The sequence below is a fragment of the Hyaena hyaena genome, unplaced genomic scaffold, assembly GCF_003009895.1.
Source record: "Hyaena hyaena isolate Hyena2069 unplaced genomic scaffold, ASM300989v1 scaffold_487, whole genome shotgun sequence".
NCBI lineage: Eukaryota > Metazoa > Chordata > Mammalia > Carnivora > Hyaenidae > Hyaena > Hyaena hyaena.
Window position 1 is genome coordinate 992,113 of NW_024081118.1, and position 10,350 is coordinate 1,002,462.

General features: G+C 44.7%; 1 long non-coding RNA gene across 1 annotated transcript; it reads right to left on the minus strand.

Moving 5' to 3' along the window:
* Positions 1 to 1,321: 1,321 nt before the first annotated feature.
* Positions 1,322 to 9,849, minus strand: LOC120246762. The gene is made up of 5 exons (XR_005532134.1): positions 9,808 to 9,849; positions 9,154 to 9,190; positions 8,528 to 8,687; positions 2,216 to 2,332; positions 1,322 to 1,380 (listed from the first exon to the last, which is right to left on the minus strand). It is a non-coding gene; the product is annotated as an uncharacterized LOC120246762 (long non-coding RNA).
* Between the last annotated feature and the right edge of the window lie 501 nt (positions 9,850 to 10,350).

A 10,350-nucleotide genomic window follows, 5' to 3' on the forward strand; every position in this document is an offset into this window, starting at 1 on the left:
CTGCCAGGGCTCAGTGCGTCTTCATTGCCTGGGTCTTGGAGAGCCGACTCATCCTGCTGCACTACAGCCATCTCGGGTTTGCTGTGAACTCACAGCCACGAGCCGGTGAGCGCACGTGCTTTAGGAGGATGTCGGGAAGGACAGGATTGAGCTGTATTTTATTGCCTCTCAGGATGTAAGCAGAACATCTTCCGGGGACAAAGTTTTCAGGCTATTGAGGACATTCAGGTTGTAGTAAACACACGAAACTGGGCTCAGGATCAAACCAGAAGTTCAAACAGACTTTGGAGTGTGATCATAGTTCTCATTAGAAGTCAAGCAGATGAGACTTGCCCCTAAAATAAGCATATATATTTTGGTAGCTTGATGTTTCAAAGGTCAACAGGCAGAGCCATATGGTGCCTTGGTGCCTGTGTGTGGGTGTGCACGTGGGTGTGCACGCGGGTGTGCACGTGCACGCAGGCCTGCATGTCCTCACACAAGAACTGCATTTGCATCCTCAGACCATCTGCTCTGACAGCAGTAAATGATCTCCAGAGGCTGACGGCATGTGGACCGTAGGACTCATTTCACTTGAGGGCAAAGCATTTGCACGGAGTGCTACAGGCTTTGATCAAAACACTGTAGGTTGTCCCTCCTTGTTCTCGACATCATTACTGCAGGTGGCAGGGGTCCACCCAGATCGTGCCCCCACCGGGGGCAATCCTTACTTACATACTTACAGAATCCAGTCGCTTCTCTACTCACACGCAGCCCGCTCTACCTGGATTTGCTGCCTCTTTGCTTGTTTTCTCAGCTGCCCAGAAGAGTGAAAATATACACTGAGGTTTTGGTTTTGGTTTTTCCAAAGAATTAGTGAGAGCAGGGCTCAAGACAGAGAACAGAGTCATGAACCAAATTTCATCGGACTATGCTGGAATCCATGTTCAATAACTCTGCTCAAGGCTGTGGACTGAAAAGGTTGAGTGGGTATGTGATGGCCGCCATTCGGGAAATGCAAACCAACCCTGCAATAAAGAAGGCAAGTGTTTCTCTTGTCTTCACTTGATTTAACCTTTTTTTTAAAAAACAAAATTTTTATGTTTTTATTTATTTCTGAGAGAGAGAGAGAGAGAGAGAGAGAGGGAGTGAGCGAGCAGGGGAGGGTCAGAGAGGGAGGGAGACCCAGAATCCAAAATAGGCTTCAGGCTCTGAGCTAGCTGTCAACACAGAGGCCGACGCAGGACTCGAACCCATGAACAGTGAGATCATGACCTGAGCCAAAGCTGGACGCTTAACCGACTGAGCCACCCAGGCACCCTGATTTAACCATTTTCTTCTTCTCTGAGTGCTTTTCACCCAGCTCCAAGCTCTGGGCCTGTCTTGTAAAGCCTGCACCTACTGGTTGGAATAAAGTTGAATATTAGGTCAGGAGGAATTAGCTCTTTACAGCACTTATTATTTTTTAAAGAAAACCTCAAAAGCTAGATAAATACATCAATTAATCTGTAATTGTATATTTTAGAACCTGTGAGGTCCGTGCGAAGAAGAGAGTTCAGGCAGACAAGACAGCTTTGGCATTTTCCAGCTTACCCAACATCTCTCTGGAGAGAAGAGTGTGTTTCAGACACAGTCTCCTCTTATATATTAGAAAATATTTAAACAATCTTTTGGTAAATGTTCAGACTCTCTAAAATTGCCCTGAGCAGAAAAATAAGCCCCAGAAATAATTAGGGACACACAAAAAATAGGCTACTTCACAATTATTTTATTAGAAGAAAAGAGTGAATCAATATCTCACCCTTCCTTATTTTAATTAATTAATTAATTGGTATGAGTGGAAAGGAAACCACCAGAGTTGAATGAACAGTTTGAGAGCTGAGTTGTCACTTGTAGGATCAAAAGAGATCAAACAGACAGGTCAAGAGTTTGAAAACTCTGGTTTTTGATGTCAGACCAATTTTAGAAATGAAAAATGGAATGAGACTAGGTTCTAAGTTTGAAACAAAATCACCTGACTGACTGTTAAACAAACCTAAAGAAATCTATGCCAATTTGACCTTGTTTAGTTAGAAATCTTTGTAACTATGGAAATTTAACCAAGAGCACTCAAGAAAGACAGAGGAGCCACAGAGTAGAAAGCCTGCCAACTCCCATCTCATATCAATAATGACACACTTTCCACACAGAGCCGACTCTTGATCCATATGGAAATGGGCACATTTTGATACATTACCTCAGTGACTGGTGCGACAAAACCTGGAACTGATACCTCATCAATCTTTTTACAAATTGTAGGGATGATGAAGGATTATTCCAAATGGGAAGAATGCTGTCCCTATGCTCTGAGCATCTGTGAGAGAGAGATAAACAACAGCCCTGGGTGTCCCACAAATACCACTGATAGTTTTGGGATGAGCCCCAGGGGACGGGGTGAGGATCCCCAAGGGACAGCTTTTTTGCCCAGAGTGAAGATCTACGACGTAATGAATGCTCCATGAGGACGAGATTCTGTGTTTCTGTATTTCCCTGTTTTTCTGTATTCACCACTCATCTTGGTTCTGAAGTGGGCACAACGCGTCCAGGTTATTGACCCAGTGTCCTGACTGGTCTCTTTGTTCTTCTAACCCGTTTACAACCCTCTCTATCTAGTCTCCAAGCAACACAAGTATAATTGTTTTCAGAGCAGATCCCACCCACTGCATAGGGGCCCTTACTGGCCCAGCCTGGCCTACCGCACGGGGGGCTCTCTCTGAGCCCACCACTCCCTCCTCGCCCACACTCTGGCCACCCAGGCCTTCCATCCCATCCCAACAAGGCCACTTGCATTTCTGTCTTTGGGCCTTGATACAAACTTTCTCCTCAGCTTGAAATGTCCTGCAAGACTCATATGGGCAGTCCTTCTGTTCATTCAAATCTCCACCAAATGGGTTTACTTATTTATTGGGGGGGGGGGGGGGGCTTCGTGTGTCCAGTCAACTAAATGTCTTTAAATAAAAATAGGCACAACTGGGGGCGCCTGGGTGGCTTAGTCGGTTAAGCGTCCGACTTTCGCTTAGGTCATGATCTCGCGGTTCGTGGTTCGAGCCCCGCGTCGGGCTCTGTGCTGACTGCCAGCTCAGAGCCTGGAGCCTGTTTCAGAGTCTGTGACTCCCTCTCTCTCTGACCCTCCCCTGCTCACGCTGTCTCTCTCTCTCTCTCTCTCTCTCCTAGAAATAAATAAAAATATTAAAAAAAAAAAAATAGGCACAACTGTAACAACCCACACTTCCACAGCGCTTACCACCAGCCTAGCACAGTTATAAATGCTTTCCTTCCATGAGCTCAATCCTATTAGTAACAAACCTACAAGGAGATCCTATGGTTTTTAACCTCACTTGCAGAGGAAGAGACGGAGGCACAGAGAGGCTATGACAACTGCCTAAGGTCACAGAAATAAGTGTGGTCCTGTGTCTGAAGGTCAAGACTTTAACCAGTTCTGGATTCTGCCTCTGAGGAAGCTGCCACCCAGTCACCCTTGACGTGTCACCCGGTTTTAATTTCCTTGACAGCACCTACCACTGACACTTCTCCTAATTATTTATGTGCTTGTCTCTGTATCTATTTCTTTACTTTTACAAATCGCTGGCTGTTTCCTTTTTCTAAAATGTAAATTCTCTGAGGCCCGCGTGCACGTCTCCTTGCTTACAACACGGTGTGTGACATCTAGAGCAGGAAGCACCCACCAGTTATTTGCTGAGTCGATTCGTGACCAAAGGAGTGCGTGGCTGGCTGGTAGTCAGCTCAGGTCTCCAAGGAGGTGGACTGGATCTGGCCATTCATCTCCTCAAGGTGTTTAGGTTCTTCTTCTTTTGTTTAATGTTTATTTATTTTTGAAAGAGAGCAAGCCGAGCGAGCCTGTGTATGAGTGAGGGGGGAGCAGAGTGGGGGGCAGAGGATCCAAAGTGGGCTCTACACGGATAGCAGTGAACCTGATGTGGGGCTCAAACCCACAAAACATGAGATCATGACCTGAGCCGAAGCCAGACGCCTAACCCACTGAGCCACCCAGGCGCCCCTCGGGGTTCAGTGTTCATAACCATTTGTTCATCTGGAGGTGACCAAACCTTAAGATTCTCTCTGACCCTCCTGATGAGACATTGATTTACCAGTCAGAATGAAGATTTATTAATTCACTGTGAGGAATATTCCTGTCGCCCATACTCACCACCTGTTAGGCCTCTGTGGGAAAGCAAATTAAAATCAGAGTGTTGCTCAGAGAATGCAAAAATAACACTAAGGGAATTTTGAAGGCTTTGCAGGATATTTTAATCAGGCAGTGGCAGCTCGAAGACTCACCCCCCCCCACCCCCGCCGTGACCGGGAGGTTCTCACCAATAGGACAGAATTCCCGCTCATCAGGGGCTCTTATCCTTTCACAAAAACAGCACGTTCTCACTCTCCCGCTCTGTAGAAACCCTTATTCTCTTTGGTATTTGTCTTTCCCAGTCTCTTTAGTTTCGGAAAAGAAACCTACTTCAAATGCCATTTCCAAGAGGCACAGATCTCCCTAGTCCATACGGGTCCTCACACTAGATCCTTATTCTGATGATTCCTTAATGTAGCTCAGCTCCCAAATGACTCAACTCAGAGTCTCAAAAAATAATCCAATTGACTCAGACCAGTTCATGGACCGGTTATTTTGGAGTCCAGGGATTCTCTACCTGCTCCAATTATTTATGTGGGGGTCAGAGGAGAGAGGGAGATGAGTTGTATAAGAAAGCCAGCCGAGGCTTTGGGAAGTGAGGCGGTTTCTCATGAAAAGGACACGCGCAGGGAAGCAATGCCTGTCACACCTAGGGCGCATCTAGACACGCCCATCTCACGCTCAGATTCCCCCCGGCGTCCTCCTCGTCCACTTCCAAATAGAAACCACCTGTGAATGTACCGTAGCATCGTGCTCCACATTGATAACCTCACTTACACTGGCGGTAGGACATGGTAAGGAGGGAGACATGTGGTGAAACAACAGAGCCGGGAAACGTAACAGGTACTACAGTAACTGTCCTGAGTCTGTCTCTTCATAATTCCTGTGCCTTCCTCATAAGCGTTGTCACAAAGGCTCAGTGACACAATACTCCTAAAGTCCTTAGCACAGTGCCTAGCACACATTCCACCCGGGTCGGATATGCAACACTGATAATAATTATTATTCTACTGATGACAGAAGGCATTGGCTGTGTCCACTAGTACAAAAGCTTCAAGGGGTACCTGGGGGGCTCAGTTGGTTAAGAATCTGACTTTGGCTCAGGTCATGATCTCATGGTTTGTGGGTTCGAGCCCCGCATCGGGCTCTGTGCTGACAGCTCCGAGCCTGGAGCCTGTTTCAGATTCTGTGTCTCCCCCTGTCTCTGCCCCTCCCCTGCTTATGCTCTGTCTCTGTCTCTCTCTCTCTTGAAAATAAATAAACACTAAAAAAGGCTTCCAAATATACTAACTATGGGAAAATATTTCCCGTCTTTTGAAAGAAAAATAAGCCCTACTGAGGATGTTATACGTAAGATAACATTTAAATACGGCCAGAGTGGAGTCCCCTTGCAAGTCTGCCTCCTAAGCAATGCTGACCACTCACCAAGTACAGAGCTAGAATGCCAAGTGCCTAGACCACCACTTTCCATTACAAAAATCAGATTGAACATGCTTTATTTATCAGCCTATGTGACCCGAAGCAATGAGTCCTCCCATACATATTTTGTTTTTCATTTTGCCTCTGTTAGCTCACAACAATAATGTCCCAGCAGCAGATGTTACAAACACACCCTGGAACAGAAGCCCCAGGGTAGCTGCTCACTTCCTCCTTCCCACTTTGAAAAATATACAAGAAACTGAAAACTCCCCTTGCCGATCACCTGACAACTGCAATGATTTCTGACTCTGAGACTTTGCTCTCAACTGTCAGGCCATCAGCACCAGAGCAGAAGAATAATGGTCCCTCAATGCTGGAAAGGTTTCCAGACAGCGGCCCCCAGGCCTGGGGCTATGTTACCTTAAACAACACAGGAATGCGGTTAAAGGCTTGGCCTCCCAGTGGGGAAGGTGATCCTGGATCACCTGGGCAGGCTCCTTGTCGTCGATCACATGAAACTTTGCACGTGAAGACCCTTTCCCAGCTGGGATTCCAGCCATGAAAGGAGCAGAAGACAGGACCCAGAGGGCAAGGGTCTCATCCGCCTGCATCAGTTCTGAAGATGGAAGAGGGCGGCCGGGCGCCAAAGAATGAGGAGAAACTGGAAACGGCCCTTGGCTCACAGCCAACAAGAACACAGAGACCTAGATCCAACATCCACAAGGAAGTGAATTCTGGCAACAAAACCAAAGAGCAGAGAAATAGATTCTCCTCCGGAGCCTACAGAGAAGAACACCATCAACGGCACCTTAATGTTAGCCTTGTGAGACCTGCCCCAAACGTGTAGCCTCCAGACAGATAAAAAGGTAATATTGCAAGACACCAAAGTTACGTAGTCCAATAATAAAATGGTCTTGTATTAAGCCTCTAACTTTTTGCTACAGAAGCAACAGGAAATGAGTATAATCTTCACATCACAAATAACGTTTTTGATGAATTAATCTGTGCTAGTCCATCTCTACACACTTAGCATGTGCATGTATTAATCCACTGACCAACCCATTAATCATCACAAGTATACTAAGAGGTAGCTTCTATTATTACCCCCATGTATGGAGGGTAAACTGAGGCGCAGAAAGTTTAGGAAACTTGTCTAACATCATACAGATAGTCAGTGGCAGATGTGAAGTTCAAGTGCAAGTCGTGTGTCTATAGACAACAGGCTCTTATTCTTGAGGAAGGACAGGCTCAGTGAGGATCCTGTTCTAGGAAATAAGTAATAGTCTAGGTTTCTTCAGACACTACTGACTCCCTCATTAAAATTAAACCGTAAATCTTTACTTTATCTTCATATTTAATTTAGACTCCACTCTTTCTATTGCTTATCAGATAATGCAAATTTTGGGACCAAACTGAACATGAATTGTACTACTTTTATTAGCCCAATTTCAATTTTAAACACAAACAAATTTATGCATCCAATTAGTCGTAAACCCAGATTTTCTAACAAATATTCTCCACGTTCTTTTAAAAGCCTCATTCATCATTGGCAAAATGTTGAATATCTGAGTCTTCTATTTATATAATACCTATTATTAACTCAGGTGCCTTTTTAAAAAAACATTTATTTATTTTTGAGAGAAAGAGAGCATGAGCAGGGAAGGGACAGAGAGAGGGAGACAGGGGATCTGAGGATCCGAAGTAAGCTCTGGGCTGACAGCAGTGAGCCCAATGCGGGGCTCAAACCCCTGAACTGTGAGATCACAACCTGAGCCGAAGTCAGACCTTCAGCTCAACCAACTGAGTCACACAGGTGCCCCTAACTCAGGCCACTTATTAATTTATTATATGTGGGCTTATTACATGCTTAGTATTGTGGGTAGATAACAAAAATATAAAAAGTATATACGGTGCAGCCTTGGCCCTCATAATGTGTCAGAGTTTAGGAAGCTAAAACATGCACATCAGAATCAATTTTTACAGAATGCTCAACTTGCTATCATTTCCCCACTTTGCCACCAAGAGCAAGACTATCTGAATATTCCATAATTTAGAACTGAACTTATTAGAGATCAACCCATTTATTACAATCTATCCTACATCCATTGTCTCAAATGTCAAAGTAAAATTTATCATCAAGGACTAAAATATGGAGATGCGTGGCTCAACACACACAGAGGCACATAACACAAGCACACATATACACACTCCCCTCCAACCTCACTTTGCATACATAGGAACTCTTGACTCCTCTTGTGGTCCCCGAATATGTTCAGAGAAAATGGATTCAAACACTTAACACACACAGAGACACACACACACCTATATAATACATATATATTTATGTACATATATACATTACATATATATAAATACTCAAAGCACGGATCCTACCTAATACCTAGAATGTCAAGTCCCAAATTCCCTTTCAGGACTGGCCCTTTGTAACCGGAGAAATAACCCCGAATAAACACTGTGAAGTGCATCAGCGAAGCATGAACAACAAGTATAACACAGAGACCCCTACGTGCTCTCTCTTCCCCTGTGAGAGGACCACGGCCAAAGGCATCCGGTGTCAGCAGAATGCCCTTTTCTTTATCTCTGGTACCTTCCTTTTTTGAGTATCCCGAGTCTATTTATCCTTTCTAGGCTTCACCATGGACAGTGTTCCTCACCTACAATTTATAATCGAGTTAAGTAGTCAGAGTTTCTCCACAGAGAGCTCAAGATAATATGAAAAGGATTAAGGAGCTTTGCTATAAAGAGAAAAAGAAAATTCAGACTCTAATGTGAACTTGTTTTGAATTTCAAGGAAGAAGACACTTGAAGACAATGGACTCTCTAACGGGCTTTCTCTGAGAACACTTGTTTGATTCCTAATCTAGCTCCTCTTACTTTAAGTTCATGTGTCTTCAATCTTCACCTCGAGTTCTGAATCTTTACCTCTGTCTGTGAGAAAAACGTCAGTTCTTCCAGAGAAAAATCCCATTCCCTTAGATTCTTTCTCCTTTCCTCTCACAGATAACTGAAGTCTGCATCTTGCAATGTGCATAGTGCTCCAAGGCTTCAACAAGGCAGATGCTGGTCTCTGGCCACGTGAGCCCTGTGGCAAGAGGGAAAGGAAGGGGGGGGGGGGGGACAAGGTGATTCCTGGCTCTTTTGGTGATGGTGGAAGTGGGTATACCAATCCACGTTCTCACTGATATTCCCACAAGTATGAATTGTAAATCTACTGCTTCCTTTAAGCAGTAAATCCTTTTCCCCCTCCTTCCACTAACAGAACAGCCTAAAATCCAGGTAGTCAGATTAAGAAAGAGATACGCACTTTCTCAGATTTCCCAATACCAGTTGTGTGTCCACAAATTTGATTAAGTTCTGACAGTAATTCTTCAAGTTAGTGCAGACCCCATAGGTCAAGGACTCAGTTCCATAACGGTGCTCCCACTTCTGACACACTCATAAGTCCCGAGAGAGAGGGCCACCGTATTCCTGATCACGTGGGGTTCCCACAAGCCCTTCCTCAGGCTAACAATTTACTAGAATGATTCACAGAACTCATGTTTACTTACGGTTACTAGTTTATTTCAACAGACACATCAGGAACACCTAAATGGAAGAGAAACATAGGTGAAGGTAGTCGGTGGGGGAGGGTTGTGCCCAGCGTCCATTCCTCCTCATGGTGTGCACACACTTTCCAGCACGCTGATGTGCGTCCCAACTAGGGTGCTCCTCTAACCACACTGCAAATGGGTTTTTATGTAGGTTTCATTATATAAACATAGTTAATTCAATCATTGGCCATTGGTGATTGAACTCCATCCCCAGGTCTTCTCTCCAAAGACTGGGGTTTGTAGACTGAGGAGCTGAAAGTTACAACCCTCCAATCATGGCTTGGTCTTCCTGGCCACCAGCCACCATCTAGAACCTATTGGGAGACTCCAGTCACCAGCCACCTCAGTAGCATGCAAAAGACTTTCTTATTACCCAGCAAATTCCAAGGATTTTAGGAGACCTGTGCCATAAACTGAGGCCTAAGTCCTCTCTCTCTCTCTCTCTCTCTGCTTTATATATCAATGTCGCCATCAATGTATTATTGACTGTAGTCACCTTGGTTTCATTCCTGCTATACCCAGATATTTCAGATTTATAAATAGCTGCAACCAGGCCTGTCGACTGCTTGTTTCTTGTTCTAAGCTATGTTTCAAAGACGCAATCAGTCTCACCTCTCTCTGGACACGGAAATCTTCCCAGCTGCCACCTTCGCCTTGCTCGCTCATGACTGCAGGCACAATGGGAGCCCACAGCTGCAGTAAATAATAGAGGTTCATTGGTATTTTGAGCGGCAGCCTTCTAGCCTCACCAAAGCTGTACAATAGGACCACATATAGGCATTTTGGAAATCAGGATCCAAATTTCACAGTCTCGGGGTAACTTTCAGAGTATCCTTTTTGGCTGCACTTTCTTAGCTGGGAATGGAAACAATGGCCTGAAAGGGACACAGTTAGGAGATGTTAGCAGCAATACAAAATGGAACTCACGCTTATTGTTCTGGAGAGCAGTTCTGTTTCAACATGCTTCTTTATAGTTTCATCTAACAAACTAGTGACATAGCAGGACACATAGATTTGCATTTAGCAAAGCTATAAAAGGAAAGCAAATATGTCACATCTGAAGTTCACTTAGGTCAAATGTCAAGATCTGCGGCCTAAGAGGAAACTCCAGCACCCACAACTGGATATGTTCTTTCTCAGAGAGGATTGTTCCTC